The 13,305-nt window shown below is 42.0% G+C and overlaps 1 pseudogene; it reads right to left on the reverse strand.

The window, feature by feature from the left end:
- Positions 1 to 683: 683 nt before the first annotated feature.
- On the reverse strand, positions 684 to 6,106 carry LOC129623291 (olfactory receptor 18-like; annotated as a pseudogene).
- Between the last annotated feature and the right edge of the window lie 7,199 nt (positions 6,107 to 13,305).

Raw genomic sequence — 13,305 nt, forward strand, 5'->3', positions numbered from 1 at the left:
TGCTTTCATGACTGAGTCGGCTGATCATCAGTGCAGAGGAAAAAGTGGACAGATGAAGTGAAATCCAGAAACAATGTCAACAGAGAGATCTACCCCAGAGTATCAGGTGGCAATCATTTCTCGGTCTTTGTCTGCGATTTCATATGTTCTTCCTAAAGCTGACACAGAAATAGCTACCTACTGCTCTCCACTGTGCCCTCCAGAAAACTCCAAGGGGAAGGGCACAGTGAGCAGGGAATCTCTGCCAGGACTGACAAGGAAGTGGCACGATGGTTTGAGGTGGCAGAGGGACTTCCCTACCTTGCATCTGCAGTCAGTCTGTCTAAAATCACTGGCTTCAAACTTGGTTTTAACATTGTCTAACTCATGGTCTGGTTGCTGTTGTTTAGTCCTTAAGTTGCATCTGACTCTTTGAGACCCCATGAATTGTAGCCTACCAGTCTCCTCTGTCCATGGGATTTCCCAGGCAAGAATACTGGAGTGGGTTGCCATTTCCTTCTCCAGGGAATCTTCTTGACCCATGATTTGAACCCACATCTCCTGCATTTGCAGGCAGGTTCTTTACCACTAAGCCACCAGGAAAACGCCTTGAACTGGAACCCCATTTTATGCTACATAAAATATTTCACTTCTCTCTTCTTATTAAAATAATAGTAATGTGTGTACATATAATTGGGGAGAAATTATGCAGATGTACTCAAGCAATAAATATAAAACAATTCCAAACCCATGCAGATTGCTCCCAAACTCCCTTCGTCATCACTATCTCCCTCAGCACTTACTGGGCTGGGCCGCATCTCTGCCAGAACATGACCAAGGAGCACAGACTCACTGCCTCTCTCCTGCCTAGTGTGTGAGGAAGTCTCAGGGTCCCTCCTCAGGATGGACAGGAAGACAGACTCAGGCTGGACATTCTGATGTAGATTCCTACAAAGGATGGAGACAGAGGTGTGGATTCACAACATGAGAACAGGCAAACCAAAGAGCTGGAGGCACTGGCCAATTATTTACAATGATATGACCTTAGGGCTCAATGCATAAAGCTCATCATTAGCTAGTTAGTCTATATTATTCCAATCTCTGGGGACTTGTTAATATTAATAGAACAGGAAAAGGAGAAAAGTGAATGTCCTAGGATGAGTCTGGGTCCCTCTTCTCCTCAGGAGGAAATTCCCTGTACTCTTGCTCCTTACTTCCAAGTCACAGGATCTTAATATAAAGTCCAATTTTTTCTCATTTTGCCACTCAGTGTGTGGTTTTGAGAGCTGAAAATCCATGTATCAATCATGAAATCTATGCAGCATGAGGTCCATGCCAAGGATGTGTACACTTTCCATTTTCAGAGTTAATAATTGTTTCTAAGGATAACTTGTTTTCATTTCCTTACTATAGCTCACACTCGATGTGAGGAGATACCCAGTGGAATGAAAACCAGAAGTTAAGATCAGTGAGAGTATCTCATCCTGCCCACCACACAGGCCTCATGCTCTATAAAGACTGTGTGCTCCAAGCCATTCAAGGCTCAGGTCCTGCCCATCTGCTTTGTAATGTGTCCCCAGATTCACTGCACCAACATGATCTCAACAAAAAGTCCCTGGAAACAAACAGGTAGACTTTCCTCTCTACTGGGTACTGCAGACCCCACTGTACAGCTCAGGTCATGCAGTTTCCAATGACCCCTGGTTTGTGATACACAGGAGAGCCCCTCCATCAGCATCAAGGCAGGTGTGGAGCCACAATATTAGAACTGGCAAACTAATGAGCTAGAGGCACTGGCCAATTATTTACAATGATATGACCTTGGGGTTCAGTGCCTGAAGCTCATCATGAGCCAGTTGGTCCTTGTTGTCCCAATGTCTGGAGACTAGTTAATATTAATGGAACATGAAAAGGAGAAAAGTGAATGTCCTGGGAAGCATCTGGGTCCCTTTTGTCCTCAGGAGAAATTTTTCCTATATTCTTGCTTATTACTTCTCACTTGCAGGATCTTAACACAAAATTCAGACTTTTCCCCTCAATTTAGCAATGCAATGTGTTATTTTGATACGTATAAATCGATAGTATCAATCATGAAATCTACAAAGCATTAGGTCTATACTATGGATATGACATAATTTCCATTTTCACAGTCTCTGAAATTAAAAGACGCTTACTCCTTGGAAGGAAAGAAAAGACCAACGTAGATAGCATATTCAAAAGCAGAGACATTACTTTGCCAACAAGGGTCCGTCTAGTCAAGGCTATGGTTTTTCCAGTAGTCTTGTATGAATGTGAGAGTTGGACTGTGAAGAAAGCTGAGAGCCAAAGAATTGATGCTTTTGGTTTTTTGTGTGTTTTTTTTTAATTTTATTTTATTTCTAAACTTTACATAATTGTATTAGTTTTGCCAAATATCAAAATGAATCCACCACAGGTATACATGTGTTCCCCATCCTGAACCCTCCTTCCTCCTCCCTCCCCATTCCATCCCTCTGGGTCTTTTGAACTGTGGTGTTGGAGAAGACTCTTGAGAGTCCCTTGGACTGCAAGGAGATCCAACCAGTCCATTCTAAAGGACAACAACACTGTATACGAGACAGCAAAAGAGACACTGATGTATAGAACAGTCTTTTGGACTCTGTGGGAGAGGGAGAGGGTGGGATGATTTGGGAGAATGGCAATGAAACATGTATAATATATATGAAACGAGTCGCCAGTCTAGGTTCAATGCACGATACTGGATGCTTGGGGCTGGTGCACTGGGACGACCCAGAGGGATGGTATGGGGAGGGAGGAGGGAGGAGGGTTCAGGATGGGGAACACATGTATACCTGTGGCAGATTCATTTTGATATATGGCAAAACCAATACAATATTGTAAAGTAAAAAAAAAAATTAGCTATAAAAAAATTAAATATAATAAAAGAGATCAGTCCTGGGTGTTCTTTGGAAAGAATGATGCTAAAGCTGAAACTCCAGTACTTTGGTCACCTCATGCGAAGACTTGACTCATTGGAAAAGACTCAGATGCTGGGAGGAATTGGGGGCAGGAGGAAAAGGGGATGACAGAGGATAAGATGGCTGGATGGCATCACCGACTCAATGGACGTGAGTTTGGGTGAACTCCAGGGGTTGGTGATGGACAGGGAGGCCTGGCGTGCTGCCATTCATGGGGTAGCAAAGAGTCAGACACGACTGAGTGACTGAACTGAACTGAACTGAAGGATAGCTTCTCTTATTTTGGCCAATTTTAATGAAACTTCACATGGGGTGACAACAGTTAGACATGATTTAGCAACTAAATCACCACCAAACCAATGAATCTTCAGTTCTAAGGTTTTTTTCTTTATTGACATTGGCATATTAGAAAACTATTGATCTTTACTTGCAATTTAATAACTGATACTTTAATTAACTATGTCAGTGGATCTTCCAGAAGGTCACAATCAAGGTGTCAGCCAGGGCTGTAGGCATCTCAAGCTGGATCAGCAAGTGTCCACTTTCAAGCACATTCATAAGGTTGTTGGTAAGAATCACCTGTTCACACAATATTATCCAGAGAATTCCTTCAGTTCCTTGACACATGGCCTCCTGGTGGGGCAGCTGGGTTTTATCAATGTGAGCCATCAAGAATACCAGAGAGAGGCACCAAGAAAATAGCTAGATTATTGTACTCTGTTCCCTATTATTTTCCAACATTTCTTCCTCTTTCTTGTTGCTGGAAGTGGGTCTCTATGTACATCTCACACTCAGTGGCAGGGAAACACACAGGGGTAGGAAAACCAGGAGTTTGGAGGATCTCAGATAGCGCCCACCACACAGAAACCTCATTGTCGATGAGAGGAAGACACTGAATGTTGGGACATCAAAAATAATTCATCCACAGCAAAATGTATTACTATGCATGTGGACTATGCATGTGTGCTAAATCACTTCAGTTGTCCGACTCTTTTTGACCCTTTGAACTGTAGCCCTCTAGGCTCCTCTGTCCATGAGATTCCCCAGGCAAGAGTCCTGGAGTGTGTTGCCATGCTCCCCTTCACAGGATCTTCCCAACCCAGGGATTGAACCCAAGTGTCCCTCATTGCAGGTAGATTCTTTACCAGCTGAGCCACAAGGGAAGCCCAAATGGCGATTGAGTAGAGTTGATTATAGAGAGATGAGGGGAGTATTGGGGCTCTATAAAATATGTGGGCAGTGGTAAAAGTGTTAAACTGAAGTAACAGCATTGTGGAGAGAGGGAATCAGACATTAGAGTCAGTGCTAAGGATGAGTGTAGAATACACGGTGTATATGAAAGATAGATATTGGTTGTTATGTAGTAAATTAGTGATTTGCTTTGCACTCGCCTTGGTTTTCCTTACATGATGACTGTATGTAAAGAAAACAATAATCTTCTCACATTCAGTGTTTGATGTGTCATTGAGAAATTTCTGTCCTCACTTTTTGTCCCTTTACTATGTGCAGAAATAGTCAAACCCCACTCTTTGTTCTGTGAGTCTTAATCTTGCAGTTACATTAGAGAAAAATACATTCTATTGAATATCCTGATAATAAACTCAAACCATATTTTTATGATTTTAAAGCAAACCATATTTTTTTTCTCTCTTTTGCAAGTCTTCTTAGAGATGTCTATAGAAGTTTCAAGACAGAAGAAAAATACTGGATGTGTAATTTTTAAATTGACTTTACTCTTCCTTATGAGGTAGTGGGTAATTTGTTCAATGTTGTACAAAGTAGAGCTGTGCCTAATCTCTGCCCTCGCTGTGCTACACTAGAGTACAAATAGACAAATTTCAGTTTCTATCCTCAACCTACTGAGAACCTGCTACATAGCACAGGGAACTCTACTCAATGCTCTGTGGAGACATAAATGTGAAAGATATCCAAAAAAGAAGGAATCTATGCAAATATATAGCTGATTCACTCTGCTGTACAGCAGAAGCTAACACAACATTGTAATGCAAGTATACTCCAATAAAAATTAATTTACAAAAATCGTAGAGTGTTTTAAGCTCCGTGATTTTAGCAAAGAAAAAATAGAATGAATGAGAATTTTTTAAAAAAATATTTTAAAACAGAATGTTTTTCTGAGGAACCTCCACATGGCCCTTTTGCTATCTTGGTTCCTCAGGCTGTAGATGAAGGAGTTCAGCATGGGGGTGACCACAGTGAATACCACCGAGGCCACAATTCTTCCTGGGAGATTGTGAGATGGCTGAGCTGAGGTAGATGCCAAGGCCTATTTGATAAAATAAGTAAACAAATGCCAGGTGAGAGCCACAGGTCAAGAAAGCTTTATACCTCCCACCTGATGAGGGGACCCTTAGAATAGAGGAGACAATTTTAAATAAGAGAAAAAGATCCCCAAGATAGGGAGAAAATGAGAGATGGCACCAACAAAAATACATGATTATGTTATTGGTGAAAGTGTCAGAACAGGCAAGGTTGAGGAGTTGAGAAGAGTCACAGAAGAAATTAAAAATTTCCACATCTTTAAAGTTTTATCACCACATCTTTGAAGTTTTATTTCCACATCTTTGAAGTTTTCCCACATTTATGAAGTTTTATCATGGTGAGTTTTATCACCATGGAATTGTGCATCTGGGAAATCAAGAGACAGATGAAAAGTGATACCAAAACCAATGAGCCACAGAGACGTGGGTCATAATGTCCAAGTAATGCAGAGGGTGACAGATGGCTATGAACTGGTCATAGGCCATCACGATCAGGAGGAGACCATCCAAACACCCAAAAAGCATAAAAAAGGACATCTGTGTCAGGCATCCTGCATAGGAGATGACCCTTCTGTGAGTCTGAATGTCCAGAATCATTTTCAAGATTGTGGTGGAGGTGAAATCGATGTCAGCCAAGGATGGAAGAAGTACATGGAAGTGTGGAGATGGGGGTCAGACGTGACAGCCAGAATGATGAGTAGATTCCCCAGCACGGTGACCAGGTATGTGGACAGGAACAGGATAAAGAGCAAAGGCTGAAATTCTGGATCATCTGAGAGTTCCATGAAAAGGAATTCTGAGTCATTTGTTAGATTCTGCGGCTTCATATAACTTTGACACCTTTTGAAAAAGAAGAGAAGATTGAAAGAAAGGAAACAAGTAAATGGCCATGCAGCACTATGTCCACATTTTGGATTCAAGCAATTCACAAACAAAATATTCACTCTTGGTTTAAAAGTCTGTTCTTTATATCTGTGTCTCCTTTGCTGCCCTTCATGTAGGAGTGTTGGTACCATCTTTCTAACTTCCATATATATTCATTAATATACAGTACTTGTCGTTCTCTTTCTTTCACTCTGTATAATAGGCTCTGGGTTCATTCATGTCAATAGAACTGACCCAAATATGTTCCATTTTATAACTGAGTATTGAGGCAATATGTCCTGGTACCTCAGCAATATTTCTGAGTGTCTCAAATCCAGTTTTGTTTTTGTATTTTTTCCTTGTAACTGTTTTTTCAATGCTTTCTGTGTTATTCACCTCTTTCATTACACTGGCCTGAAGAATGTTAGGAAAACAAGGCACTTTTATGATAACAATCTATGATCACAGCATAAACTTCTCTGGTGGCTCAGATGGTAAAAAATCCACCTGCAATGTGGGAGACCCAGGTTAAATTCCTGGGTTGGGAAGACCCCCTGGAACATGACAACCTACTCCAGTATTCTTGCCTGGAGAATACTCAGAAACAGATGAGCCTGATGGGCTGCAGTCTGTTGCAGGAAGGGGGACACCTTCCAGAGCCCGAAAGCAGGCTCTTGTCTAACACTCAGAAATGAATTATCTGAGGAGACACATTTACTGACAAAGCAAGAGATTTTATTGGGAAGGGGCGCCCCGGCAGAGAGCAGTAGGGTAAGGGAACCCAGGAGAATTACTCTGCCACATGGCTTGCAGTCACGGGTTTTATGGTGAATGGATAAGTTTCCATGTTGTCTTGGTCATTCATTCTGAGTCCTTCCTGGTAGTCCACGCATTGCTCAGCCAAGATGGATGCCAGTGAGAAGTATTCTGGGAGGTGATTGGACACGTGGTGTCACCTTTTGACCTTTCCCAAACTCTTCCAGTTGGTGGTGGCTTATTAGTTCCATGTTCCTTACCAGGACTTCCTGTTGTAAAACAACTCATACAAATGGTTACTATGGTGTCTGGCCAAGGTGGGCAGTTTCAGTCAGTGTGCTTCCCCTAACAGTTCATGGAGTCACAAAGAGTCAGACACGATTGAGACTAAGCACAAGCACTCTTAATGAAATATATTGACTAAGAAATAGACTTCTCCCTCTGAAATGAAAATATCTCTTGGCATATCAATAAACTATAAATGGCACACACATCAGCGATTTCTGGCCCCCAAATGTGGATGAGAGCAAGAACACTGGAGTGGGTTGCCATTTCTTTCTCCAATGCATGAAAGTGAAAATTGAAAGCGAAGTCGTTCAGTCGTGTCCGACTCTTAGCGACCCCATGGACTGCAGCCTACCAGGTTCCTCCGTCCATGGGATTTTCCAGGCAAGAGTACTGGAGTGGGGTGCCATTGCCTTCTCCAGTGACCAACCTAGACAGCATATTACAAAGCAGAGACATTACTTTGCCAAAAAAGGTCCGTCTAGTCAAGGCTATGGTTTTTCCAGTGGTCATGTATGGATGTGAGAGTTGGACTATAAAGAAAGCTGAGCGTTGAAGAATTGATGCTTTTGAACTGTGGTGTTGGAGTAGACGCTCGAGAGTCCCTTGGACTGCAAGGAGATCCAACCAGTCCATTCTAAAGGAGATCAGTCCTGGGTGTTCATTGGAAGGACTGATGTTGAAGCTGAAACTCCAACACTTTGGCCACCTGATGTGAAGGTCTTTGAAAAGACCCTGATGCTGGGGAAAGATTGAGGGCAGGAGGAGAAGGGGATGAGATGGTTTGATGGCATCACCGACTCAATGGACATGAGTTTGGGTGGACTCCAGGCATTGGTGATGGACAGGGAGGCCTGATGTGCTGCGGTTCATGGGGTCACAAAGAGTCGGACACAACGGAGCGACTGAACTTGCCTCCTTGGAGCAGTTTTCTCAAGTTACTGGGATGCTATCTCCCACGCTCAAATTCCTAAACATTCCCACCAAATAAAATAACTCTCTACTTTTTGATTGTGACTATATTTTTTAGTTTACAGCACAAACAAGCGCTATTTTAGCTTGTCTTTTGTTCTATGGGACACCCCATAAGCATGGACTGGAAAGCACCAGTGCATGCAAGCCATGTTGACTAGTCTCTGTTTCTGTGAACCAAAGAAAGGTTTATTCAATATTTACCATATTTGGGTTTTTTTTTGGGGGGGGGAGTGGTGGGGGGTGGGCATTATTGTTGAAGGAAAGCTACAGTGCTCAAAATAGCCTGGAGTTAAAACTCCCCTTCAGGTCCTCTCCACCATTCTATACAAAGTTCTATAAAGAACTTTCTCCCCCAAAGAAAGGAATGGACAATAAGATTATGTTCAGCTCCCAGAGGATCCCAGTCTCCAACCGGTCTCAGGAATTCCTTTCCCCAGTTGTTTAAAGCTAACTAATCAAAAATAATCATGAGGAAAAACAGACCTCCTCAAAACGATGTTTCTCCGCATATATATGTTTTCTATATATACCTACTCTCTTCTCCATTTAGTGCAGCAGCCCACTAATCTGACCGCTGCCCCTTCTCACCTCATTAAAAATGATCTGTTCCTGTAAAGTGTTGGTCTTGTTTTTGTTTTGTTTTGTTTTTTCTCTAACCTTGCCTTCTCTAACTTCCTTACCTTACGATTGTTGCCTACATTTTGCCAAAGACTAAACTCTGGAGAATCAGAAATAAATGTGACTCAGTCATTTCCTCCAAATACTCATTATCCACTTAAATAGGGATGAAACTTAAATGTTTCGGGAATTCCCTGTCTGTCCAGTGACTAAGACACCATGCTTTAATGCCAAGGGCCCTTGTTCGATCCTTGGTCAGGGAACTAGGATCCCACAGCCATGTGGCACAACCAAAAAAGAAAAAAGAAAAACTAACATGATTTGTCAGATATCCATTAAAAACCAAACTGTCAGGTCACAGAATGTTTCAGTCAAATCATATGAACCTTAAATTTTGCCCTTATTGTAAGCACCTATCACATAGTTAAATCATATAGGTAGTATTCTGTATTTAGTTCTTACTCAGTGGAATTGTATTGTAATCAGGAAGAGTTAATTTTGAATTCACACGGATCTGATCTGTGACTTTAACCCTTATCGTGCTGCTTCTGAGTTATATGTACATAATGGCCTGCCTCAGGGAGATAACCTGACCCAAGCCATCTGTGAAGGACTGTGGCATATTCTTAAATTCGTTGTGTGGCAAACGGCATGGTGCCCTTCCTCTACTGCTTACAGGAGTGGCCCAGAAATTCACATTTGTGGAGGCCAGAGTCACAGATAGATATGACATATTTGTTGGTTGATATGACAAGAGATATTCCATTTCATACCACCCATGAAATGACTAGTAAGAAAGTCAAATTAACACATCCCCCTGCATGAGGCTTGCCATTCTAGGAGACATTTGCAAGGATTGAATAGTCTTTTTACTTTGTTTCCTCACCACCACCACCACCACCCTCCACTATCTCTGATCCATAAAAAAATCTGGTTTTGAGTTCCCAGCAAGATGGTTATTTTGAGGCATTAGACTGCCATCTTCTCTGTCAGCTGGCTCATGAATGAAGTCCCCTCCTTGTCCCAACACCTCGTCTAGGTTTTATTGGCCTATCGTGTGGTGACAGTCTAACTCTCACATCCATACATGACCACTGGAAAAACCACAGCCTTGACTAGACGGACCTTTGTTGGCAAAGTAATGTCTCAGCTTTTGAATATGCTATCTAGGTTGGTCATAACTTTCCTTCCAAGGAGTAAGCGTCTTTTAATTTCATGGCTGCAATCACCATCTTCAGTGATTTTGGAGCCCCAAAAAAGAAAGTCAGCCACTGTTTCCACTGTTTTCCCATCCATTTCCCATGAAGTGATGGGACCAGATGCCATGATCTTAGTTTTCTGAATGTTGAGCTTTAAACCAACTTTTTCACTCTCCTCTTTCACTTTCATCAAGAGGCTTTTGAGTTCCTCTTCACTTTCTGCCATAAGGGTGGTGTCATCTGCATATCTGAGCTTATTGATATTTCTCCCAGCAATCTTGATTCCAGCTTGTGTTTCTTCCAGCCCAGCATTTCTCATGATGTACTCTGCATATAAGTTAAATAAGCAGGGTGACAATATACAGCCTTGACGTACTCCTTTTCCTATTTGGAACCAGTCTGTTGTTCCATGTCCAGTTCTACCAGTCCATCCTAAAGGAGATCAGTCCTGGGTGTTCATTGGAAGGACTGATGCTAAAGCTGAAACTCCAATACTTTGGTCACCTCATGTGAAGAGCTGACTCATTGGAAAAGACCCTAATGCTGGGAGGGATTGGGGGAAGGAGGAGAAGGGGATGACAGAGGATGAGATGGCTGAATGGCATCGCCGACGTGATGAACATGAGTTTGGGTGAACTCCAGGAGTTGGTGATGGACAGGGAGGCCTGGCGGGCTGTGATTCATGGGGTCCCAAAGAGTCGGACACGACTGAGTGACTGAACTGAACTGAACTGTGGTGAGCAGAGCAAGCTTGGACTTGGGAACCCTTATCAACCAGGAATCAACTCAGATAACAATATGGAGGTTCAGAAGTACTAAGTACTTGTTCCATTTTTCTAGATAGCAAGTAGAGCAGACAGGATTTTAATTATATTGTGCACAAATTAGTGACAAAGCAACCACAGGGAATCTTTAATAAAGGTTCATGATACCAAGTCTATAGCTTGTTGTTCACTTGCTTTGTCATGTCCAGCTCTTTTCAACCCCTTGGACTGCAGCATGCCAGGCTATCCTGTCCTTCACTATGTCCCAGAGCTTTCTCAAACTCATTTCCATTGATTCAATGAAGCCATCCAACCATCTCATCCTCTGTCACCTCCTTCTGCTTTTGTCTTCAATCTTTTCCAGCCTCAGGGTCTTTTCCACAGAGTTGGCTTTTCACATCAGATGGCCAAGGTATTGGAGCTTAAGCTTCAGAATCAGTCCTTCCAATGAATATTCGGGGTTGATTCCCTTCAGGGGTGACTGGTTTGATCTCCTTGCTGTCCAAGGGACTCTCAAGAGGCTTCTACAGTACCGAAGTTCAAAATATGTGTAGCTGACATCATTCCCCTGCTCATTTTCATCATAACTTGCAGGATCACTGATCACTTTGAAATACTTAAGGGACAGTTGTTTTTATTTATTTATTTATTTATTTTGGCTATGCCATGCAGCTTAGGCCATGAGCAGGGATTGAACCTGTGCCCCTGCAGCAGAAATATGGACTTCTAACCACTGGGCCCACAAGGGAATTCCCCTAGGGGATGGTTTACAGGGACTCATTTCCTGCTCCAGTGAGATAGATGCCAATGGGCACTAGAGTCCATGTGGGAGGAACACAGAAATCTAAATAAGAATCTCAGAATCCCCACCAGAACCAATACCATAAACTCCATGGGACTCTGAGCTGACTGCCTATGGTGTCCTACCATCTTCTACTCCAATTGTGCTTCTTATCCTGATGATCAAGACACAACCCTCCACCAGGCCTTCCCGTATACATTATCTCCAGTGGCACTCACTGTACTGCACCTCCTTTATGCTGGCTCATGACAAAGGACTAACAATCTGCTGCCCTTCCCATTCTTGGTAAGTGATGAAGGTTCAGGCTTTATTCTCTGGACTGGCAGAAAGACAGAGTTAGACCCGAACCCCCTGATGCATACAATGACTCTGGGAATAGAAGACACACATACAGATGCAACTGTACAAGGACTTGCAAACTGAAAGCTTGCACAGCACAGGCTGATTATTTGAAGTTGTGTTGGCTTGAAGATTTGATGCAGAGCTCCTAATTAGCCAAATTGGTCCTTGTTATCTCAGTCTCTGAGGATGTTAATGTTAATTGTACTGGATTATAGGAAAAGTAAATCTTCTTTGTAGGGACTAAGGTGGAGAAGGCAATGGCACCCCACTCCAGTACACCTGCCTGGAAAATCCCATGGATGGAGGAGCCTGGTGGGCTGCAGTCCATGGGGTCGCTAGGAGTCGGACACGACTGAGCAACTTCACTTTCTCTTTTCACTTCCATGCATTGGAGAAGGAAATGGCAACCCACTCCAGTGTTCTTGCCTGGAGAATCCCAGGGACGGGGGACCCTGGTGTGCTGCCATCTCTGGGGTCACACAGAGTCGGACATGACTGAAGTGACTTAGCATAGAATAGGGACTAAGGATTTCCACTTCTTAGGAGAAATCTTGCCTGTATTTCTCCTTCTGACTTTCAGGTTTCATATCCCTTAATGAAAAATTCAGACTTACTATATGTGTATGTGTTAGTTTCAGGTATAGTGCAAAGTGATACAATTATATACACATATGTGTGAATAATATATATATATATATATATATACACACATGTATATATACCATTTTCCAGATTCTTTTCCATTATAGGTTATTACAAGATATTGAATATAGTTCCCTGTGCTATATACAATAGGTCCTTGGATGTTTATTTAATATATAGTAGCATGTACACATAAATTTCAAAGTGCTACTTTACCTCTCCACCCTCACTGCTGTTATTCCCTTTGGTAATGATAAGTTTGTGTTCTATGTCTATGATTCTATTTCTGTTTTGTAAATAAGTTTACTTGCATCATTTTTGAGATTCTACATTAAGTGATATCATATGATATTTGTTTTTCTTTGTCTGACTAACTTCACTTAGTATGATTATCTCTAGGTCCATCCATTTTCCTGAAAATGGCGTTATTTCATTCTTCTTTATGGCTGAGCAATATTCCCTTGAGTATACCACATCTTCTTTATCCATTCATCTGTCAACAGACACTTAAGTTGCTTCCATGTCTTGGCTTTTGTAAATAGTGCTGCTAAGAACATTGTATGTATGTATGTATCTTTTTGAATTAAAGTTATCCCTGGATATTTGCCCAGGAGTGGGATTGCTGAATTATATAGTAAGTTTATTTTTAGTTTTCTAAGGAACATTCATACTGTTCTCAGTATGGCTGCACCAATTTATATTTCCACAGACTTACTTTTTAAAATAACATACATTACTTAAATTGAAGAAGGAAATGGCAACCTGCTCCAGTATTCTTGCCTGGAGAGTCCCCATAGACAGAGAAGCCTAGCAGGCTACAGTCCCTGGGGTCGCAAAGAGTTG

Source organism: Bubalus kerabau, chromosome 1 (genome assembly GCF_029407905.1).
Source record: "Bubalus kerabau isolate K-KA32 ecotype Philippines breed swamp buffalo chromosome 1, PCC_UOA_SB_1v2, whole genome shotgun sequence".
Classification (NCBI taxonomy): Eukaryota; Metazoa; Chordata; class Mammalia; order Artiodactyla; family Bovidae; genus Bubalus; species Bubalus kerabau.